The 22,458-nt window shown below is 38.6% G+C and overlaps 1 long non-coding RNA gene across 1 annotated transcript; it reads left to right on the forward strand.

The window, feature by feature from the left end:
* Positions 1 to 1,025: 1,025 nt before the first annotated feature.
* Positions 1,026 to 12,276, forward strand: LOC111750102 (uncharacterized). The gene is made up of 4 exons (XR_002785261.2): positions 1,026 to 1,406; positions 2,858 to 2,966; positions 6,307 to 6,381; positions 10,467 to 12,276. It is a non-coding gene; the product is annotated as an uncharacterized LOC111750102 (long non-coding RNA).
* The last annotated feature ends 10,182 nt before the right edge of the window (positions 12,277 to 22,458 follow it).

Genomic DNA, 22,458 nt, shown 5'->3' on the forward strand with positions numbered 1-22,458 from the left:
ATATGATGGTCTCAGAGCCATAGGTATTCCCTCATGTCACATTTATTGTTGCTCTGGAGAAGTACACACGGCACGTTTGGCAGTGGTCTGGAGTCTGGGACTCTTGCCTTGTTCAAAGTGAACCTTGGAGAGCCAGCGTCGGCAGAAGATGAGTGAATCATTTTGCATCCAGATGCTATTGCACAATCATTTGCATACTACAATATCCAGGCCTATGGTGATTCAACACGAAATTGGAATACTGGGGACTCTAACATCTGTTCTCAGGCAGATAGCCATCCTTCCAGGAAAGCTTCAACTTCCTCTAAGTTACCTGATCCTGAGCCCCCAGGTGGGAGAGCTAAAGAGGAAGGAAACATTCCTAAAAAGACCTTGTGAATAGGCTTTGTTAGCTCTATGTAGTAGTCCTTCAGTTGGCTGCTTTGCTGAATTCGGTTGAAATTTCCTTATAAGTTCAGTTATGATTTGTCATTTGCCTGTCATTCCAGGAAAATCAACCTGGAATTCTGTCTAAGCCTGGCAAGGAGTGAATTGTTGAATTCTCACTCTTGTGCTTTTAATTAGTTACCATGGAGTCAATGAGATCAGATGAAAGCCTAATAAATCATATTAAGAAATAAATCTATAGTCAACTCTCAGCTGCCTTTGTGTGCGGTGTGTGTATTGTATGTCCGTTCAATTTGATGTCACCTAACAACAGTATTGTGAGATCAAGTAATAAGTACGATTTTTTTGAAGTCTGGGAAGTATTAATACATAAAAGATCAGAATATTGTATCTACACTGAATATAACTGTGTAAAATCTATATATTATACATGATCAAAATGATTTCCAAAACTCATCAAAATGACTGGCTTGGAGTCTTGTCTTCTGGAGTTAAATAAGAGAACAAATGTATTGATTATAACTTATAATCATAATGTGCCTGTATCTAGCTTATTTTCAGTAGAATATTAGTAGAATTGCTTCAGTCAGAGAACAGGCTTATTTTGGAGAAGGTGTAGTGGTTAAGTGCTACGGCTGCTAACCAAGAGATCGAAAGTTTGAATCCGCCAGGCGCTCCTTGGAAACTCTATGGGGCAGTTCTACTCTGTCCTATAGGGTCGCTATGAGTCATAATCGACTGGACGGCAATGGTTTTGTTTTCAATCACTATACCATAAATTACATTTTCAATACACTGCACAAAAATATAGTACCTAAGGTGTTTAAACGTATACTTTTGGGTTTGGATCGATCTGTTACTGTTCCTTAAGAACGACCACAAAATTTCAGTATAATTGAATAGTAATGTCTTTTATTTTTCTTGTGCATGAATTTTCAGGTTGACTTAGGTGACTCTGCTTCACACTGTATATCTACCAGTCGCCTCTGCTCTATGCGTTTCTGATCCTTCTCGGAGCGGTGAGATAATTGCTGCCTACTCTTCTCATGGAAACCCTGGTGACATAGTGGTTAAGAGCTATGGCTGCTAACTAAAAGGTTGGCAGTTCAAATCCACCAGGTGCTCCTTAAAAATTCTGTGGGGCAGTTCTGTTCTATCCTCTAGGGTTGCTATGTGTCAGAACCAACTCGATGGCAGTGGGTGGGTACTCTTCTCATGGTGATGGCACACCGCACTACACAAGCACATTTCACACCTCTACTTGCATCACCACTGAGAACATCTCATTGGCCAAAGCAAGTTGCATGGACTAGCACAAAGTCAAAGACTGGGAAAGACACCTTGACCTTTTGTGGAAGGAACTATAATGTTACATGCCAAAGAGTGTGGATACAGTGGTAAATCAATGATTGGGCTAATAATTCAATCTACCCCAAGATTATTGTTGTTAGTTGCTGTTCAGTCAATTTTGGAGTCATGGCAACCCCCTGTGACAGAGTAGAACTTCTCCATAGAATTTTCTAGGATGTAATCTTTAAGGAAGCAGATCACCAGGTCTGTTTCCTGCAGAACCACTGGATGGGTTCTAACCACCAACTTTTCAATTAGCATGTGAGCACTTAAACTTGGTGCCACCAGGGTTCCTTTCAAGGTCATTAACATTGTTGAGTCAGCCAGTAATATGAGAGCCTAGTTTTCTCCCTTTTACCATTGCAAAATTTCTTTATATGCCTCAAGTTTTCATACATGCACAAAGATGATGTTATTCTATTAAGGAGATTTTTCCCACTCTGGTTCAGAAAGAGGTCATGTGACTCCCAGGCCTAATGACTTTTGGCTCTTAAGGCTGATCTTAATTATTTCTTTGGCATGGTGTTACTATGCACAAATCTAAATGCAAAATTAACTAGCAATATTATTGATGGTTTTGACAATTCTTTACCATCAGTTAATGGAGTTTTGGAAGAGAACAAAGGCAGACAATATGTTCAGTTCTCCATCTTTCTCCAGAAGCCAGTCACATTTACTTTCTTTTTAAATGCATTCTTTTTCAATCAATGCAGTTAAAACATTGAAATCCCTCCTGCGTGCTCTCTCTTCAATCAACAAGCTTCAAACCTGAAATTGTTGTATATCACAAAATAAATCTTCCCAATATACCTGTTATATGGGAAATATTTATTCTATCAACACAAGATTTTAATCATTTCAAGCTATTTGTATTTAATTATCAGGACTATTAGGGTTTGCAATGTTCTTGTATGAGGTTATCCCTTCCACTCTCTATGCACCTACGACTCCATGAATTTTGCATCTTCGAATGTTAGCTTTGTTACAGTATGATGGCCTTTCAGTATACTTGGAGGTACCAACTGGTCTTAGACCCTAGGTTCTGTGTGGACCAGTTCTATGTCCATTTTATGCACCACATTGTCACTAGAGGCTAACATTTATTATTTTTTTTCCGTAGAAGGTGCTCAAGAAATATTTAAGAGATAAATGGACACATAAATCAGTGAATACGAAGAGTTGAGATGTTGAAGTTTTCCAGAGTAATAGCAACAACAGCAAAAGCAGTGGTGAGTGGTAGTGCTTTATTATAACTTTGGCTGAGGGTAGGGTCATTCCAAGAGAGAAGTGCGTGGAGTGCAATGCCAACTTTAGAGTCCAGTCAGGACTATCCTGCATTCGCCTTCCCTCATTTAAAATGTTTTAATTCACATGGAAGAGGACGAGAAGTCAAACAGCAATATGAACACTGTGCCTAATTTTCAGAGCCTTTTTACCCAGCCGTATTCCTGAACTTGAGCATAGTAGGTCATTCATTCCAGTACCCTGAGATTTTACCATAGTGTTGTCTCTGCCATCTTCTAAAGACAACTTTGCAGGTAAAAAATTGTTGAAACAGTCTGAGGAATAAGTGGTGACACTGGGTTGTTGATGATGGTAGGATGATGGGGATAAAGTTTGAGTTGATTTTTGTTCCATTGTGACTTTGTTTTTAAGCATCAGCTAGCAGTTGATTGCCATCATCTCCTCTTCTTCTCCAACCCGGAACATAAATACCTTATAAATCATGGCCTCTCCTCCTGGAAGGAGTTAGAGATGGATATCTCAGGCAAAGAAGCTGGTGACTCCATTGTAATTTTGGAGTGTTATTCTGTGAGAAGGGTGGGTGTCTTAGTCATCTAGTGCTGCTATAACAGAAATACCACAGGTGGATGGCTTTAACAAAGAGAAGTTTATTCTCTCACAGTCCAGTAGGCTAGAAACCCAAATTCAGGGTACCAGCTCCAGGGGAAGGCTTTCTGTCTCTGTCAGCTCTGGAGGAAGGCCCTTGTCATCAGTCTTCCCTTGGCCTGGGAGCAACTCAGCACAGGAACCTCAGGTCCAAAGGATGCGCTCTGCTCCTGGCTCTGCTTTCTTGGTGGTATGAGGCCCCCATATCTCTCTGTTTGCTTCTCTCTTTTATAGCTCAGAAAAGATTGGCTTAATACACTACCTAATCTTGTAGGCCTCATCAGTATAACTGCCGATAATCCATCTTATTACATCATAGCGATAGGATTTACAACATATAGGGAAATCACATCAGAAGATAAAATGGTAGACAATCATACAAGGGAATCAGGACCTAGCCAAGTTGACAGATGGGCAAAAGGTGGATTTGAGTTTTAAGAATAGCTTTGATATAAGTGACCAGTTGTTGTGTAGTCAATTCTGACTCATGGTGTCACTACGTATGTCACAGTAGAACCCTGTTTCATCGGGGTTTCGATGGCTGATTTTTTGAAAGTGGGTTGTTGGTCCTTTTTTCTGAGGTGCCTCTGAGCAGACTGGAACCGCCAGTCATTCCATTAACGATCAAACGTGTTATCTATTTACACCACTCAGGGATAGGAAACTTTCTGGCTTATGTGGTAATTTGCCAGCTAATACTGTCATTCCATTAATACTGCGTAATAAGAATGAAAGAACCACAGATTTTTAGCATTTTAGAGTCTCTAGAGTATGATTTGTGAAACATTGGTTCTTTCAAGTTCTAAGAAATTATATTTCGTCTTCCCGTAATTTTGTCAAAGACTTGCAAAACTTGTCTGTATGCAGTTTATGGGAAAACAAGATTTTGGCGTGGATAAGCTATTTAGTAAGAAATCCCCATAATACATTACTTTATCACTCGTATTTGTCCTGCTGTCTTCATGTGAAATTTTCCTTTGTTTAACAAGTGTTAATTGAGAGAGATGTATTGCTGTTAAATTGCCCATGGCCCATAGTAATTGTTAAATATTTCTTAATAAGTTTCTGTAGCATATACAGTTTGGCAAATTTGGGCAGACTTTCTTTTAAGGCTGCTTCCTCTTCTGCCTTACTGACCTAGGCTGAGAACATCACCTTCTCTCCCATTTCCAAACTCGAAGACTGGCATCTTCTCTCATCTACATCTGGTTGCTTTTGCAATCTTATTATTATTTTTCCCTAAAACAAATCTTCCATACTTGTTGCCTCCATTTTAATGCTGTGATTTCTGTTCTTGACTAACTCATCATCGATGAAAGTATGGGCTGTTTAATAGTATCCTAATTCAGGCTTTCCTACTCCATTCATCTCCCTCCATCTCCTCATCTCAGTGTTATGGTATGTGAGGAAGTGATATAGATTGTAGTGGCTGTTAACCGGAAGGTCAGTAGTTCGAAGCTACCAGTGGCTCCATGGGAGAAAGATGTGACGGTCTGTTCTCATAAACATTACAGCCCAGGAAACCCTATGGGGTGGTTTTACTCTGCTGTATAGGGTCACTATGAGTCAGAATTGACTAGACAGCGAGGAGTTGGTTGGGTTGGTATGAGTCAGAATTGACTGGAAGGCACCTAACAACTACTTTTGTTACAACAGTTACAATGAGTTTATACATGTAAAGTACATGTATAAATGTCATCAGATGTTGTAAGTATTCACTACACATGAGCTATTATTGCTGGGCTTCAATACCTGTCCCACCATGTCTTTATTGTGTTTTGTGGTTAGTGTTTTTAAGCTTGAACTTACTGAGTACAATTTTGTGACTGGGACTCTTAAGCATTTTTATGTTAATGGTGTCACTCTTTCGTTGCTCTTAAAAGACGGCCATTATTATCTTCAGATTGAAGATAAAGGAATGAAGCTTCAGGAAGTTAAATCCCAAGTTCAAAGTCCCATGACTAGCAAGGGACAGATTTGAGATTGGACTGGAGAACTCCTTGACTCCAGAGCCTACGCCCTTACCACACAGCCCTACCTCTTCGTGTGAACCGTTGCCAATGCCTTAACCTCCAAAGCTTCATTTCCTCATTTATAAATCTGGCATAACATTGTCTTATACTTAGGGTTGTGTGGAAATTAAACCACCTTGTAAGTGCTTTTATACTGTCAACTAGAAGTCTCTCAATAATGATATACAGTATTATTACTGCCATACTTTCAGTAATACAGAGAAGTAATAAATTTTTAATACTTAACATTATATTACTCTTCTTTTTTAAATGTTTCTTTGATACATCAATTTATTCTTCCAACTTAACTTTAATATTATTTCACAAAACTACTCATCCCTTCTCAAAAATCTCCAATGCTTGTTTGTTCAGAATTATGTTAATGAGTTAACTAATTTTTGGACTAATTTTAGGAGAGGGTATCTTTATAGCAGTTTTTTTTTTTTTTAATCAAGGAACATGAATGTCTTTTAATATTTTATGGCATTAACAATATCTTAGATATGTCATTATATGTTCTACATATTTTTAAGGTTTTTTTAAGGTATTTTATATTTTGGTTAATATTGTAAGTACTATCATTCCCTTTTCTTTTAAATAGAATATATTAAAATGATATATATTATGTATATATAATATTCAATATTTTTCATACATTTATGTATAGCTCATCCACCAGATAGCATGATGTGGTCTCTATTTGGCTGATGAAGATTTACAAGTTTGAGTGTAGTGCTGAAAGGTAAATTATGCTAAGTTTGGCTTCAGTTATAACAAATCCAATACACTGGATTCCTTTGATTGTATTATCTGAGAAGTCTCTGTGGAGCTGGTATGCTTTGATGTTGTTTAGAAGGAAGGATCAAACTTCAAATGACAGCCTTTAAGGGAGAAGAAATATCTTGAGACAAGGTAGAGAGCGACCGAGGGAGAAAGAGAGGGAGAGAAATTGAGAAAAAAGTGAGAGAGTAATGGAGCATATGATTATGGGTAGTTAAGGAGGTGTAAGGCTGGAAGTTTAAATATTTTAATGTGGTTAGATTCATATTTTAGGGCAGGAATGGAAAATACATTTCTTGCGTCAACCCGGAATGACTAACAGTATCCTGAGTACTGTCTTACTGTGGGGGATTGTGAGGCTAAGTCTGGGCTCTGAGGAAAAGAATGCTGTGATGTTGATGGTGAACTCTAGAGCATGAGTGTTAGCTAGTTTGCGACATATTATCCTCTATAGCTTCTAGGAATTGATTGGCAGCTGTGAGTAAGTTTTCTGGGGATAAACCAAATGATGGGCATCCAGACAAAGAAAGAGGGGGTTCATCAAAAGGAAAGCTAAATTAGTCACATGATAGAGAAAATTTTCTCCTGTTACTATTTTGCCTATACTGGCAAATACATTTCTAATACTGGTGGCATTCTTGATGATATGATCAGCATTACTCTTCAGACCCTTTCTTCCCCTCTTGTGGCTAATATACTCTATTGGTAAGAGTGTGTTATTTTCCTCCTGTCGTCTCTCTTGCGTGTCTTGTAGCAGACACAGCACTGCCTTGCAGTGGTATGTTCTGTATGTAATATAGGTTGGAAGATTGTTTCCTATAGTTTAAGTTAAATGCAATTGTTTTTCAGGGGTTGACCTATTTTTACTTTTATAAAATGTAGGCTCTCTTGCTCAAGAGATGAACATGAACTTTGTGACATTGTCCTTTGTTAAGTTCTGAGAATTAGACTCCTACTTTCTCTTTAACATTCAAATTCACTGGTTGGAATAGAAATACTGTGTCTATGAGACCATCCAGGAATTGATTCAATAACTCAAGGGCTGGGTGTTTGATAAGAGTCTATGTAGTAATGAGACCATTTTCAAATTCTTATTTTCAGTAGGCAATCTTTCCCTCTCTCATATCATTTCAAAGTGATTGCCTCATGGAGTCTTAAAGTCATATATAGGAGGTTTTGTTGTTGTTTTAAAATATAAATTGTTTATCATGAAATTGGTGTACAGAAGGTATTCCATGATATGTTGAAATAGAAAATGATATGTCTGGCTTCATCTTCTGAAAACTACTGGATAAGAATATTTTGGAAAAGAAGCATTTTTTTCCAGCTCCTTTTATATGCCAGTCTCTGTGATTATCTAACCTAAGAGATGGGCACGTAGTAGTCTCCCAATTAACGTTTCTTTAATCAGTGGATTAAAAATGATTTGGCTTTGACATTAGAATCATTCCAATGCTGGATGGCTAATTCTAACATTTCCATCATGGCTGATATTTTTTCTTCTTTCTTGATTCCCATGATGGAGAAGATGGGTGGTAGTAATAGTAAAAGAACGTGACTGAACCATAGCCATGTGTCATGGATTGAATTATGTCCCCCCAAAAATGTGTGTATCAATTTGGCTGGGCCATGATTCCCAGAATTCTGTGGTTGCCCTCCATTTTGTGATTGTAATTTTATGTTAAAGAGGGTTAGGGTGGGATTGTAACACCCTTACCAGGTCACATCCCTGATCCAATATAAAGGGAGTTTCCCTGGAGTGTGGCCCACACCACCTTTTATCCCTCCGAAGATAAAAAGGAAAGGAAAGTGAGCAGAGAATTGGGGTCCTCTTATCAGCAAGAAAGCAGGGTGGGGAGCAAAGCATGTCCTTTGGACATGAGGTCCCTGCATGGAGAAGCTCCTAGTCCAGGGGAAGATTGTTGAGAAGGCAGACGGACAGAGATAGCCTTCCCCTGGAGATGACGTCCTGAATTTGGACTGTTAGCCTACTTTACTGTGAAGAAATAAATTTCTCTTTGTTAAAGCCATCCACTTGTGGTATTTCTGTTATAGTAGCACTAGATGACTAAGACACCATGTGACAGGGAAAGTCTACAAGACTATGCTTGCCAGGGTCACTCCTAGATAATAAAATTGCTAGTAAACCCAGCTGGGATGTGATTAAGCCGAAGTTTAAAGGCAAGCTGGAAAACTTATAGGATAGATATTCTTCACACAGTCAAGGCTCAGGATGTGCCAAGGGAGATGATAACTTGCCCAGCCTTGCAGTCATAATGAGGCAAATGGACATTTCCAGACTCAGATTGCCTGGCAGGCATGTTAGCTTCAAAACGCAGTTTGCAAACTATCATACTTGTACATTGTATCCTAAGGTATTTGAAAGTTTGGGGTTTGAGAAGTTTTTCTGAGAAAGAGAATGAAGAGGAATGGTAGCACAATTTTGACTGTTCTGTATAAGCTATGTGACCATATAATTTATTGCACAAAGAGGAACATTTCTGAGGATGGAAAGGATTGCTATTGATAATTATGCCTAGAAAACGGGTGTAAACCCAGACTGTCCCTGTCAAAGAAGGACTATAGTCACTCTGTGTATCACAGTTAGTTCTCTGTCTCCTACTTGAATGTGACTCCATGGGGGAGTTTGCGTATCCAGAGCCTGGCTCATAGCAGGTTATTTAGTTAATATTTTTGAAGCTGAATGACTTGAATCTTGAGGGGTGTGTAAGAGTAGCCAAAATGGGCTGCTAGGAAGATGTAACAGTATGTTTAAAGGAAGAACAAAAAGGAGAGCACAGTGCATTTGTGTACTTACAAGGAATATTTTATGTTGGAGCATAGAGGCCTTTTATGAATATAGCAAAAATAAACTGTGTCTTTCTTAAGGAGTCCTTGGCCTGAATGCCTAGGCAGGATTCTAAGATGGCCTCAAAGATTCCCACTCTCTGATACACACCCTGTATAATCCCCTCCCTTCAGTGTTGGCAGGACCTATGAGTATGAATATGATAGGTTATCACACCCTGCTTAGTTTGTATTACATGGCAAAGGCAAAGGGTTTTTGAAGATGTAATTAAGACTCCTAATCAGTTGACTTTGAGTAAATCAAAAGGGAGATTATCCCAGGTGAGCTTGACGTGATTATGTGGGCTCTTAAGAGAAGTCAGGGAGACTCCATGTCAGAGATAGCCTCTTGGCTTTGAAGAAGTAAGCAGCCATGTTGTGAGACAGTCCCATGGTGAGGACCTCAGGGCATACTTGAGCAAAGAGTGACTCCTGGCTGATAGCTGGCAAGAAAACGGGACTTCAGCCCCATAACCACAAGTAACTGAATTCTGCCGACAACTTGAATGAGCCTGAAGAGGCTGCTGAGCTTCAATGAAAATACAGCCCAGCCAATACCTTGATTTCAGCCTTATGAGACTCTGAGGAGAAAACCCAGTTAAACTCTGCCTGGACGTCTGACCTATAGAAACTGTGAGATAATGAATGGATACTGTTTTAAGTTCCTAAGTTGATGGTAATTTGTTATTCAGTAATAGAAAGTAAAACACCATGCTAAGTGCTGATATGGACAATTTGGGGGTTATTGTTGCTGATATTACATTCGAAGCTAGAGGCCTGCTTTTTATTCCTAATTCAGGTGAGAAAAAGGAGCAAGTCTGATCATGTTTGTAATAACTTACCCTAGAATATACTCAGAAAAACTCCAGCCTTGTATGGGAAGTGAAAGTTGAGAAAATGCTGAGCTAAGCTGCTACAAATAATAAAAAAAAGCAAGTGTTAGTATTAATATTCCACCCCCCTGGAATCCTGGACCACAGAGTTTTGGAGGTCCTGGGATTTAGGGAGAAAGACATGGTTTCTAGAGATAAACCTCAGCACATGGCAGAAGACCCAGAAATAAGGAGGGAGATGAGCTGTGAGCCACGCCTGGGTGGGAAATGCCCAGTGCATGTTATGAATGGTGATGTCAGATATTAATATTTGTCTGTTTCCTGTTTAGTGTTGTGATCTATTTCTTATCCTTGTTGTTATTGTTAGTTGCTGTCGAGTTGATTCCAACTCACGGCAGCCGCATGTGTGTGGAGTAGAACTGCTCCGTGTGGTTTTCAAGGCTGTGACCTTTCAAAAGAAGATGACCAGGCCTTTCTTCCGAGGCACCTCTGGGTGAGTTTGAACTGACAGCCTTTCAGCTGGTAGTTAAGTGCTTAACTGTTTGTACCACCAAAAATTCTGTTACATATTTAAGAAAATTTAAAGAAGAAATGTGCTCCAGATTTGATTTCTTTTAAATATATATATCATGTACACACACACGTACAGATACAAACATCTTCGGAGTAGAACACCATGATGGACAGGAAGTTTAGCCTCATCAGTTAAACACATTTCAAGCTCTTCTCACACACATATTCTATTCTCATAGTCATAGTCATCTGCACCATACAGTTGGGAATATGAAAGTCAACTTATTGAAAAGAGCCTCATTTAAAATCACATTTCACAGAATGATCCCTGACATAAATTGTCCACCCTTTATGCACACAATAGACCTTCATTAACTCCACTTACCAGGCATAAGAATATTAAAAGACTTTGAGCAAAAAGAGAGTGTGCGGATCTGGCCACCTGGGGAGTAGCAATTTGTTGTATTGAATTAGGCATAACCTGCAACAAATTAACATTTGATTAATGAAGTTGAACACTGTGTGTCTATGTTTGTATGTGCAGAAGGATCATGAAAAATGAGCAGAATTTTCTGTCTGTCTGAGGGAAGTGGGATGGGACGGATTACATCAGGGCTCATGAACTGTTTAACTTAGAGAAGTTGTGCTCTCAAGACTAGCCAGTCAGGGGGGGACTACCCTGTGGGGCAACTAGTGCATACTGCTTCCTGCCAGCACAAACACAAGGATCAGCCCCTAAGGGGGAAAATAGGAATCTAAAGTCCTCGTGTGAGGTTACTTCTGCAACCAAGGCAGTTAGCAAGTTAAAAGCAATGGAGAGCAGGAGGCAGTACCACTTGTGAGGGTTTTAGATGAGCACACAGTGTGTAGGAAAGGTTGAGATGTCCACTGTGACATAAACTTTTGTTCTGTCATTTGTAGGACATTGGAAAGTGCTGGAATTGTGAGAGATTCATTTTATTTAAATAAATTATTTTGAGAATGGGTGATGAGAAGATGGAAATAAATGTAGTCAGAGGAACAGAAACATTAGACACGTTTGTGCACTTATGAATGATAACATACAATAAGGAAGGCTTGGCAGGAAACATGATTTTAGTACCAGTAGACAAGGAACCCTGATGGCTCAATGGTTAAGAGCTCGGCTGCTAAGACAAAAGTCGTTGATTCAGAGCCATCCAGTGGCTGAGTGGGAGAAAGACCTGGCAATCTCTTTCTGTAAAGATTACAGCCAAGAAAACCCATGGGGCCTTTCTGCTCTGTCACAGGAGTCACTATGAGTTGGAATCAACTCGACAGCACTCAACAACAGCAGGACAAACTGCAGTACTTCTCTATGACGTGGAAGCAAGATTCATGATTGCAAAGAAAACCTCCAATATTTCTAAAAATCCCAAATGAAAGCCCATATTTAGTGAGTGCCCTCTATATACCATGCACTCTGCATTTCTTATTTCATTTAATCCTCACAACAAACATCTGAGTTGGGAATTTTATCATCCCCATTTCAAACATGTATTAGCTGATAGCTATCATAATGTCACACATAATTAGGTAAACCAAACCTGTTGCTGATGAGCCGATTCCAGTTCATGGCTACCCCATGTGTTTCAGACTAGTACTGTGTTCCACAGGGCTTTCAATGGCTGTGATCTTTCAGAAGTAAATCACCAGGACTTTTTTTTTTAAGTTAAAAACAAATTTTTTCTTTAATTGTACGTTAGATGAAGTTTTACAGAGCAAACTAACTTCTCGGTAAACAGTTGTTGCTGTTGTTAGGTGCCGACGAGTTGGTTCTGACTCATAGCGACCCTATGTACCACAGAATGAAACACTGCCAATCCTTAGAATCATTGTTATGCTTGAGCCCATTGTTGCAGCCACTGTGTCAGTCCATCTCGTTGAGGGTCTTCCTCTCTTCCCCTGACTCCATACTTCACCAACTTTGATGTCCTTTCCTAGGGACTGATCCCTCCTGACAACATGTCCCAAGTATGTAAGACGCAATCTCGCCATCCTTACTTCTAAGGAACATTCTGGTTATACTTCTTCTAAGACAGATTTGTTCACTGTTTTGGCAGTCCATGGTATATTCGATATTCTTCACCAGCACCACAATTCAAAGGCGTCAATTCTTCTTTGGTCTTCCTTATTCATTGTCCGGCTTTCACATGCATACGATGCAATTCAAAATACCAAGGCTTGGGTCAGGAGCACCTTAGTCTTCAAGGTGACATCTTTGCTTTTCAACACTTTAACGAGGTCCTTTGTAGCAGATTTGCCCCAGGAAATGTGTCTTTTGATTTCTTGACTGCTGCTTCCATGGGTGTTGATTGTGGATCCAAGTAAAATGAAATCCTTGACAACTTCAATCTTTTCTCCATTTATCATGATGTTGCTTATTGGTCCAGTTGTGAGGATTTTTGTTTTCTTTATGTTGAAATGTAATCCATACTGAAGGCTGTAGTCTTTGATCTTCATCAGTAAGTGCTTCAAGTCTTCTTCACTTTCAGCAAGTAAGGTTGTGTCATCTGCATAACGTGGGTTGTTAATGAGTCTTCCTCCAATCTTGATGCCCCATTCTTCCTCACATAGCCCAGCTTCTCAAATTATTTGCTTAGCATACAGATGGAATAGGTATGGTGAAAGAATACAACCCTGACACATACTTTTCCTGATTTAAACCAATCAGTATTCGCTTGTTCTGTCTGAACAACCACCTCTTGATCTATGTACAGGTTCCTCATGAACACAATTAAGTGTTCTAGAATTCCCATTCTTCCCAATGTTATCCATAATTTGTTATGATCCGCACAATGGAATGCCTTTGCATAGTCAAAAAATAGAGGTAAATGTCCTTCTGGTATTCTTCACTTTCAGCCAGGATCCATCTGACATCAGCAACGATACCCCTGGTTCCATGTCATCTTCTGAATCCGGCCTGAATTTCTGGCAGTTCCCTGTCAATATACTGCCGCAGCTGCTTCTGAATGATCTTCAGCAAAATTTTACTTGTATGTGATATTAATGATATTATTTGATAATTTCCGCATTTGTTTGGATTGTCTTTCTTGGGAATAGTCATAAATATGGATCTCTTCCAGTCAGCTGGCCAGGTAGCTGTCTTCCAAATTTCTTGGCTGCTGCACCCCTTTGTTGAAACATCTCAATTGATATTCCGTCAGTTCCTGGAGCCTTGTTTTTCACCTATGCCTTCGGTGCAGCTTGGACTTCTTCCTTCGGTACCATCGGTTCCTGATCATACGCCACCTCTTGAAATGGTTGAACATCTACTAATTCTTTTTGGTATAATGACTCTGTGTATTCCTTCCATCTTATTTTGATACTTCGTGCGTTGTTTACTATTTTCCCAATAGAATCCTTCACTATTGCAACTTGAGGCTTGAATTTTTTCTTCAGTTCTTTCAGCTTGAGAAACACCAAGCGTGTTCTTTTCTTTTGGTTTTCTATTTCCAGCTCTTTGCAGATATCATTACAGTACGCATATTGTTTATGACATTGGTTAACAAACCCATGACATGTCCACACTCTCCATTCTTGACCTTGGGTTCCCTGTTATCAGCTTTCCTGTCTCTTCCTGCCTTCTAGTCCTTTCCCCTGGGCTGCCAGGCCTTTCTTTCAGGGTGACTCTGCATAGACTGAAACCAGAAACCTTTCAGTTAGTAGCTAAGCACAACCATTTTTGCCACCTAGGGAATCAAATTCAGGCAGTCCAAATCAACTGGTCTTTTTTAAACTGCCACTTCCTCCCAGGTCAGCAACTAGGAATTTGCAAGCAATCTTTCATTGAATTGCCACCTGATCTCCTTAGGACAACATTGGTGGGGACCTCAGAACTCTTTATGTGATGCAAATGAATGGAGTGACCTTTGGCTTGGTGGTTGATTTTGTGTCTGTGTTTTTTTTTAATTGCACAGTACTTGGACTGTGTCTCAGTGCACAGATTGTGACATGGCCCATGATTATTGTTTTTACCTGACTCTGTTGCAAAAAAGTCCACCCACCCTCAGAGCCACTCTTGATGGGCAATGAACTGAGCTGCACTCCTGCTACCAAAACCAAAACCTGCTGCCATCAAGTCGATTCCAACTCATAACGACCCTATTGTGCAGAGTAGAACTGTCCCATAGAGTTTCCAAGGAGCGCCTGGCAGATTTGAACTGCTGACCTTTTGGTTAGCAGCCATAGCACTTAACCACTACACCACCAGGGTTTCCACTCCTGTTACAGGGAGCAATAAAAGAGGTAGCAGCTTTCTTGCCACATGACTTAATTTGACCTCTTCCTCGGGGTGCATAATTCTTTTTGACATTCGTTTAATGATAGACCCTTCTGTCAAGGCTCAGTTTCTCTTGTTACTTGGCATGTGAAATGAATGTTGAATTCTTTGTCAAATGTACGTAGTGAGCTGATCACTGATAGAGCAGCCTAATATGAAAAGTAATTTGACCATTTAATCAGCCACAAATTCAGGAACTTCCAAAAGATCAATGAAGTAAATCAACATCCTCACGATACCTGAAGGTGAACAGAGACCAAACACTAAGTATCATAGACCAAGTCACAGGAATATTTGCTTTAAAATCTTCAGATTATTTTTAAAAAGAGTAGTTGTTGTCATTGTTAGGTGCTGCCCAGTGAGTTCCAACTCATAGTGACCCTGTGTACAACAGAAGGAAACACTGCCCAGTCCTGAGCCATTCTCAAAATCATTGCAATGCTTAAACCCGTTGTTACAGCCACTGCGCCAACACATCTCCTTGAGGGTCTTCCTCTTTTTCATTGACCCTCTACTGAGCGTGATGTCCTTTTCCAGGGGCTGGCTCCTCCTGTTAAGATGTTCAAAGTATGTGAGATGAAGTGTTGCCCTCCTTGCTTCTAAGGAACATTCTGGCTATACTTCTTCCAAGACAGATTTGTTCATTCTTCTGGAAGTCCATGGTATATTATTTGTCACTAACACTATAATTCAAAGGCATCAGTTCTTTGATTTTCCTTACTTATTGTCTAGTTTTCTCATGCATATGAGGTGATTAAAAATACCATGGTTTGGATCAGGCTCACCTTAGTCCTCAAAGTAATATCTTTGCTTTTTGACACTTTAAAGATGTCTTTTACTACAGATTTGCCCAATGCAATTTGTCATTTGATTTCTTGACTGGTGCTTCCATGGGTGTTGATTGTGGATCTAAATAATATGAAATCCTTGACAACTTCAATCCTTTCTCCATTTATCATGATGTTGCTTATTGGTCCAGTTGTGAGGATTTTTGTTTTCTTTATGTTGAGGTGTAATCCATACTGAAGGCTGTGGTCTTTGATCTTCATTATTAAGTCCTTCAAGTCCTCTTCACTTTCAACAAGCAAGGTTGTGTCATTTGCATATCACAGGTTGTTAATGAGTCTTCCTCCAATCTGGTGTCCCGTTCTTCTTCAATAGTCTAGTTTCTCAGATTATTTGCTCAGCATACAGATTGAATAAGTATGGTGAAAGAATACAACCCAGACACACACCTTTCCTGATTTTAAACAATGAACAACTGTTAGAACAACTGCCTCTTGGTTTATGTACAGGTTCTGCATGAGCTCAATTAAGTGTGCTGGAATTCTCATTCTTCACAACGTTATCCATAATTTGTTATGATCCACACAGTCTAATTCCTTTGCATAGTCAATAAAACACAGGTAAACATCTTTCTGGTATTCTCTGCTTTCAGCCAGGATCCATCTGACATCAACAATAATATCCCTTATTCCATGTCCTCTTCTGAATCTGGCTTGAGTTTCTGGCTGTTCTCTATTGATATACTGCAGCAACCATTTTTGAAGTATCTTCAGCAAATTTTATTTATGTGTGGTATTAACGATATCGCTTGACAATTTCTGCATTCCACTGAATCACCTTTCTTTGGAATGGGCACAAATATGGATCTTTTCTAGTCAGTTAACTAGGTAGCTCTCTCCCAATTTTTATTATTATTGTACTTTAGATAAAGGTTTACAGAACTAGCTTCTCATTAAACAATTAGTATACATATTGTTTTGTGACATGATATGTCAACACTCTCCCTTCTCGACATTGGGTTCCCTATTACCAGCTTTCCTGTCCCTTCCTGCTTTCTAGTCCTTGACCCTGGGCTGGTGTGCCCCGTTAGTCTTGTTTTATTTTATGGGCCTGTCTAATATTTGGCTGAAAGTTGAACCTCAGGAGTGACTTCATTACTGAGCTAAGAGGGTGCCTGGGGGCCATACTCTTGGGGTTTCTCCAGTCTCTGTCAGTCCAGTAAATCCAGTCTTTTTTTTTTTTTGTAAGTTAGAATTTTGTTCTACATTTTTCTTCAGCTCTGTCTGGGACTCTCTATTGTGATTGCTCTTACAGCAGTCAGTGGTGGTAGCCAGCTACCATCTAGTTGTGCTGGACTCAGTCTTGGGGAAGCTGTGGTAGTTGTGGTCCATTAGTCCTTTGGACTAATCTTTCCCTTATGTCTTTGGTTTTCTTCATTCTTGCTTGCTCCTGATGGGATGAAACCAGTGAATCATCTTAGATGGCTGCTCACAAGCTTTTAAGACCCCCAAATGCAACTCACCAAAGCAGAATGTTTTCTTTATAAACTATGTTATGCCAATTGAGCTAGATGTTCCCCAAGACCATGGTCCCCAAAGCCCTCAGCCCAGTAATTTGGTCCCTTAGGGAGTTTGGATGTGTCTATGGAGTTTCCACAACCTTGCTTTGGATAAATTGTGCTGGCTTCCCCAGTATTGTGTCTTCCAAATTTCTTGCCATAGAAGAGTGAGTGCTTCCAGAGTTGCATCTGTTTGTTGAAATATCTCAGTTGGTATTCTGTCAGTTCCTGGAGGCTTGTTTTTCACCAATGCTTTCAGTGCAGCTTGGACTTCTTCCTTTAGTACCATTGGTTCTTGATCATATGTTACCGCTTGAATGGTTGAAAGTCAACCAGTTCTTTTGGTGCATTGACTCTGTGTATTCCTTCTGTCTTCTTTTGATGCTTCCTGCTCATTCAATATTTTGCCCATAGAATCCTTCAGTATTTCAACTGGAGGCTTGAATTTTTTCTTCAGTTCTTTCAGGTTGAGAAATGCTGAGTGTGTTCTTCCCTTTTGGTTTTCCAACTCAAGGTCTTTGAACATTTCATTATACACCTTAGTTTGTTTTCTCAAGCCACCCTTTGAAATCTGTTCAGCTCTTTTACTTCATTTCTTTCATTTGTTCTATGTTCAAGAACAAGTTTCAGAGTCTCTTCTGACATCGATTTTGGTCTTTTCTTTGCTTTCTGTCTTTTTAATGACCTTTTACTTTCTTCACCTATGATGTCCTTGATGTCATCCCACAAATTGAGAGAGTAGAGTACAATATAAATCTAATGGCATCCATACACACAATGAGATCCAGAAATAAAATTTAAAGAGCACTAAAAGTCACTGAAATTTAGAATAAATTTACTGCCATCTTCTTCTTCTGGGTCATTCCATTGATTTCAATCCTGTCAAGTAGACATAGCAACCATCTCTGGAATTTTATGATCCTGGGTTGGGTGAGTTGAGATAGAGAAAAAAAGGGTTGATGCTGAAATATTTCCACATAGCACCTCTTTTCTCAGAGAAGTAAATATCATTGGTTGTTGAGTTTTGTGCATATGAGCTGAGAGCTCTTTGGCAGAGAGGGGTCTGAATTAAAAACAGAGCATTCCCTACATTATTCATCACCCTAGACCTAAGCCTCCTTGTTGGAAGAAAACTTGTGGATCTTACCAGTGGAGAGCTATGAATAAAAAGTCACAGATCAAAGGGTAGAAACATTTATAGTCATAAGCACTTCTAAGTAAGCCATAAAACAGCCTTTATATCATACAAGTTCCTTAATTTGAACATCCTGTTTTTGATTCTATAAGAGGCCTTTGGGTTAAATGTAATGTGAATATTTATACTGGTGTAAGTAGTCTTTCTGGAGAAGAAAGCAAAACCTTTAAGTAATTTGGAAAACATAAATTTGTAAGAGTTGGAACCTAGGCCATCAGCAAATACCCTCACTGTACAAACCAATACTTTGTACTTCTTTTAACTATTTTATGGAATGTTACTCAGTGAAAATGGGAGAACAACATAGTGGAGTAAAACAAATCATCTTAAGAGCTAAAATTATTCAATTTTCTCAATACTTCACTTATTTATTTGTTACTTATTTGTCAAACAAACATATATTGAATGCCTATTCATGTGGCAGACATTCTGAGTATTGATATATGATCCTGGGCATTTGATTTCCTGGTTAACCTCCTCTTCTCTGTAATAGAGAAAATAACATCAAATCTAATAGATTGTGTGTATTTGTGTTATGTGTGTTTAGTGATAAATTTAGATAATGCTTAGAATAGCAATTTATCAAATGCTGTACAAATGTAAACTCTCGTTATTAGCATAACAGTTTTGTAAGAATAGAAAACACTATGCCACTTTGGAAGGGAAAAGAAGGAAGGGAGTTTTGAATGCCATATTTTCCCCAAACCATTTCCCTAAGGAGACATTTATTAGGATGGTATACAATATCATGTCTTTGTATTCTTATGTCCGACTTTGACCTTGAAGTCAGTGAAATTTTTCTTTGGTGCCAAAATGCAATAGCAAGCTTCTTCTAAACCTTGGAGGTTCCGAATGCCTTCATCATGGGTTTTCATGGTTTTTCCTCTTGTTTCCTTGTCCTTTATTGATTGGTTTTCACTGTGACAATGGTCTAGTTCACAGTGGGGATAATTAAAATAGCATTACTGGGACCAGTTTTATGTTTACTGTTTCTGAACAGTCCCATTTTATTTGTAAATCTATTAATTTTTGACAGAACATTTATCTTCTCAAATCTGAGAGGTTAGGTCTAGTATTAGTAGTTCCATTTTACAGACCGGTAACTGAGGCTCAGAGTGGTCCCAAAGTCATACAATCAGTAAAGGAAATTTCAGGAAAGTACTTCAACACATAATTCTTTTCAGCGTTTGTTTACTACTAGTAATTCTCAGTGAGGTGCTATATCTTATTGTGGAAGGGCATAAGAATCTCAGAGTGTGGAGGTATATGAACAGTTTGAAAATATTAGAGTATTTGAATTAAAATGTAATTGACTTGTTTTTAGCCATCTTTAATTTATTTGGAAATACTTATATACCACCTTAGTGATTTTTATAATGTAAATGTAGTATCTGTAGTATTATTTACTTGACATTTTTCTTTAGATTGATTCCCTGACTTTTGTTTAAATATGTTTTTGAAAGAGACTATATGCTTACTGTACATGGAAAGCTGGGATCAATTGCTGTGAAAATAAGGTAGCCAATAAATAAATGGATAGCTATTAAAATGAAACATAGCTGTACCCAGAGATCAAATACAATTATCATTTGTTCACTAATATTTGGCTCAAATGATCTGTGCTGGACTACTAACTTAAAGAATGAGATTTGAACTTACAGAAGAAAGACCTGGCAATCTGCTTCTGTAAAGACTATTGTTGCTGTTAGTTGCCATCGAGTCCATGCTAATTCATGGCAGCTCCCTGTGTGCAGAGCAGAACTGCTCCATAGGGTTTTTCAGGTTATGACCTTTTGGAAGTAGATCACTAGGCCTGTCTTGAATGTGCCTCTGGGTGGGCTTGAACTATCAGCCTCTCAGCTAGTTAGTAGTCAAGCACTTAACCATTTGTGCCACTCAGGGACTCACCTCTAAAGATTATAGCCAAGAGAACCCTATGGAACAGTCCTACGCTGTAACACGTGGAGTCACCATAAAACAGAATCAGCTCATCAGCAGTGAGCTTTTTTTTTTTTCCCCTCCTTAGAGTGAATCACACTTTGAGAAACACTGTGTTTAAAAAATTGTGAGAAATATTGTGGTTTTATACTGCCTGTCTTAATAACATTCAGTATTCCCATACCTCATTAAAAACCAATGCAAAATTCAGAGCACACATTTTTGTGTGTGTTTTTAATTCTTTCTGAGCATTTCTTCTACATTTCTATCAATTATCTGGCACGAAGTCTGGTAACTGTTCTCTGTAATTCATTTTCCCTTTTTTATTTTTAGTATTAAATCCCTCCCAGTGCTGCCAAATTTTTACTGGACTCGTGGCTGCCTAACCATGAACGGTTATTAGCTTTCATTGCAGGTAGATGTGGCCACGTGACTAAGTTCTAGCAGGGAGATGTGAACAGAAGTGATACATGTCATCAGGTAAAAAGGAAATGATGTTCTGCTTTCCCTTCCTCTTTCTTATAGGCTAAAACATGGGCACGTGGGATGAACCACTTTGAACACGCAGACAGAGACAACATCCTAGAGAATCACAGAATAAGAAAGACTGACCCTAGCATGATCTCATGAAGTAGAGCTGCCTACCCTCTCGACTAGTTGTTATAATATTTTTACAGGAAAGAGAATTAAACGTTTCCTCATATTTAAGCTCTAGTTATTTCGTTGTGGTTAAAGAACCAAAATAATGTCCTAATAAATTTGATATTCTCATTTTTTAAGTAAAGATATATTTAGTGAAGATGATTTGAGCAATGGATTTTAATTAAAAATTACTTTTTTCTAGTAGTTCTTTCAACACCCAAGAGTCTAATACTTTCTCTGTGATCACTCTTATTTAAGGAGAAAGATTTTTTAGACATAGCAGATCCTGAGAAAATTAAATAAGAACATTCAAAGTATTCAAAATGTGAAAAAATATGAAATTCCTAGAAGCCACTGTTTTATTCCATTCGTACCAGTCCATCTCGGTAGGTTGGAAAGCTGAGTTGTCAAATTCACAGACCCAACATCTTCATCTACTCAACACTGAGTGCTGGAGTTAATCCTCCAGGAAGCTGTCCAAGATGCAAATGGAGTACCTCAGGGGAAACCAAAATGTGATTCTCTAGGTGTTATAATTCATGTTTGAATGTGCATAGCTACTCTAGAATGAAGGCTCAGGAAAAAACACCCTCTGCAAGTGAACAAGCCAATAAAGGAAGCAAAAAAAAATTTCTGGCAGGGTATTTTCACTTCAGTTTATTAAAGTAACAATCAATACAAAGTGTAGTAAAATTCAGCCTGTATGTATTCTTGGCTACCATCTAGTGACCACTGTTGATATTTTCCTTCATTTTTTTTGCATGAAACATGTGAAAGAGTTCCTGTTGACACATACGGAGAGATGCTGAAATTAGTGTTGTTCTCTTACTCCTGTTTGAAGCTGTTTTCCAGCAACAAATCCTGATTTACATAATAACCCACCTTTGTCAAAAAATCATCAATCATTTATGTATTGAGTGGATACTGTGTGCCTTTCTTTAAAGTAAGAGCAGGGATCATAACTAAGATGGTCAAGGTAATATACCTGAAATCCATTGAAATCTCCATTTGAAGTTTCAAATCTTGCCAATTACAGAATTTAGTTTGCTTAAGGAGTAAAACTGTAATTATTTGCAGATGACATGATCATCTATGAAGAAAATCCTATGGAATGTACAAAAAAACTACAAAAACTAGTTAGTGAGCTTAGTACGGTCACAGGGCAAAGGATCAATATACATAGATGCAAATTTAAATCACGGTGAGAAACCATTACTCACCTATCAGAATGGCTAAAATTAAAAAAAAAAAAAAAAAAAAAAACTGGCCATACCAAACATTGGTGAGTATGTGGAGGAACTAGAGCTCTTGTACATGGCTTTTGGGAATGGGAAATGGTACAACCACTTTGGAAAATAGTTTGGCACTATCTTAGAGTTCAATATGCTTCTACAATATGATCCAACCATTCCACTTTAGGTATTTAC

This window comes from Loxodonta africana, chromosome 14, assembly GCF_030014295.1.
Source record: "Loxodonta africana isolate mLoxAfr1 chromosome 14, mLoxAfr1.hap2, whole genome shotgun sequence".
NCBI lineage: Eukaryota > Metazoa > Chordata > Mammalia > Proboscidea > Elephantidae > Loxodonta > Loxodonta africana.